The following is a 2,684-nucleotide window of genomic DNA, read 5'->3' as shown; positions in this document are numbered from 1 at the left end:
CTTGCTCAGCCTGCTCTCTTATAGAATCCAAGACTACCAACCCAGAGATGGTCCCACCCACAAGGGGCCTCTCCCCCTTGATCACTAATTGAGGAAATGCCCCACAGCTGGATCTCATGGGGGCATCTCCCCAACTAAAGCTCCTTTCTCTGTGATAACTCCAGCTGTGTCAAGTTGACACAAAATTCGCCAGTACAGCTGGCCAATCTGCCTAAGTCCTCAGAAGCAGCAGAAGCCACAGAAACCTCACTAGAAGTCCTTTAGTGAGTTTCTCTTTATGACATCACCACAAGCTAAGCAATGTAATATAAAATAAACCAATATGAGCCTGTACTCAACAAAGACTTTCAAAGCAAAGCAAAGGGAACCGATACTCAAGCTGCCACTGTCTATGGGGTCATAATAATATTCTTTTTAAACATCAGGCATCTGTTCACGTTTGCTTTAGCAAAGCATCCTTTTACCTGTGTGTCCCAGCAAAACATCATTTATCACAAGTCCAAAGAAACTAGAAGATTCCTCTTCAGGTCAGTGTGAAGGGGTGTATAGACCTACAGAAAAAGTATGAATGTCCCACCCTCAGTGGCTTTAGTACTGTCACAGAATGGACTCAGGAATCACTATCATTCTCTCCAATCACCAAATCAGCTCATTTCCTCCTCTCCCTAGAAGCTGCCATTCTAAAACAAATGCTCACTCAGTGTCAAACGCTGACTTTATCCCAGTTGCAGGTGGGTTGTGCAGATACTTGAAGGGGTTAAGTTCCAAGCCAATTTACAACATACAAGTTTTTTTCTAGATTGGGGTTCAGGTTTTTTGTTGTTGTTGTTGTTGTTGATTGGTTTTGTTTGTTTTGTTTTGTTTTATCTGTCCTGGCACAGACGATTACTGTCATTCCCTAGCAACCTCAGGGAAGTCTGGTAACAACCAGCCTTCCTGGTGGCTCCTGGGGCAAGTTATTCAGCAGAAAGCCGGCCAACTGCAGAGACGTCTAGGAAACAAGGAAAAGTGGCCTCCTATTTCAGAGCCTGGAGTGCCAGTTTTGCTGAGACCACTGGGTTGTCACCGGCTTGTGGAACCTGCTGTTGCTGTCATCTTTACGATTTCCTTCTCTTTTATTTAGAGAATGAGTGTTTTGCCCATACAGATGTTTAAGCACTGTCTCTGTGTCTGGTGCCTGTGGAGGTCAGGGGAGGAATGGGGCTGCAGATAGTGGTGAGCCTCCATGTGGGTTCTGGGAATTGCTCTTAAACCTTCAAGCCATCTCTCCAGCCCCAAGAGACACAGCTCTAACTCAGAATACTGCCCTGTCCCTCAGAGTCCAGTAACTCTATTGTTAATAGAGATCTGCTAAAGCTCTAGTTTGCTTCTCCAGAAGAGCAGTAGCGCCACCTATAGGTTGCTCAGAACCGGCCAGGCAGGTGGGCCTGGGTACCAGAGGTTTTCCACAGAGATCTCAGTCCAGGCCTGCTGCTAGGGCTCCAGTGAAGGGAAGCAAGTGCAGGCAGGGAGACAAAGTCTCTGCCATGCCTTCCAGTTCGCTCGCTTGGTAACTCTGAGCCGCTCTGAACTGAGCCGGATCAGGCTGGGCCAACAAGAAGCCGATTATCCAGTGAGGAGTGCGGGGCGACCTCAGGTGGCTCTTTTGGAGAGATCTCTTCCCAGTAACCTGCTGTTACTGTCATCTTTACGATTTCCTTCTCTTTTATTTAGAGTATGAGTGTTTTGCCCATACAGATGTTTAAGCACTGGAACATCTTTTGGAACAAAAGACTCAGATGAAGGAGTAGTTCTCGCGCACCTTTAATTCCATGGATAGGATTTATATAGTTTTGGGGTTGATTCGGGGTTCGAAAGTGGTGCCTCTCACTGGCTTAGACTGAGAGTTTGGGGAAAACCTTATTTGCATGTGTGAGGGCTTGATGCTGCTCCTACATGACAGCCATATACCTCTCCTGGGGTGGGGGGGTGGGGAGGCTGTGGGGGTGGTAACTTTGATAGGAGCCAGGGGTCCAGAAGACATGATCAAACACCTTCCGTCCTATGTAGGTGGAAATCACCACCCATCGGGTCCTGACGGGGTTCAAGACCTAAGCTCGACTGGAGATCAAGCATAGCACATTGTCCCACACGGGACAATGAAAACTGGGAATAGAGGCTTACTGGGCAGAGCCTGATGAAATCCTGTAAAGGGTAAATCCTGTGGTGAAAGCATCTAGGGAGAATGAGGGTCAAAGGGTCCCCCCGGGGAAGGACATGATTAAAAACCCAAAACAGTAAGGCCCTCAATGGCTCTACTGATTCTGGTGATTCAGAAATGCTTCAAAGCGTGAGGCAGTTAGGAGCTTTTATTACTTGCTTCCTACTGTCTGCAACCCCCGTGCCAGGGTGTCCGACGCCTCTTCAGGCACTTGTACATACATAGACCTAGCCACATACAAACATATTCATAATTCAAAATAGAATTTTACTTTTTTTTTTTTTTTTTTTTTTTTAAGTTGCTGGAGTAGTGGTATAGCTATGTGTGGGAAAATAGCTGAAACCATACTAACAAAATTTATCTTAAAGCTTTTTTTTTTTTTTTTTTTTTTTTTTTTTTGTTTTTCGATTCAGGGTTTCTCTGTGTAGCACTGACTGTCCTGGAACTTACTCTGTAGACCAGGCTGGCCTCGAACTCAGAAATC

The sequence above is a fragment of the Mus pahari genome, chromosome 13 (genome assembly GCF_900095145.1).
Source record: "Mus pahari chromosome 13, PAHARI_EIJ_v1.1, whole genome shotgun sequence".
In the NCBI taxonomy this organism is placed as follows: Eukaryota; Metazoa; Chordata; class Mammalia; order Rodentia; family Muridae; genus Mus; species Mus pahari.
Note: the sequence above shows the minus strand (reverse complement) of the source record.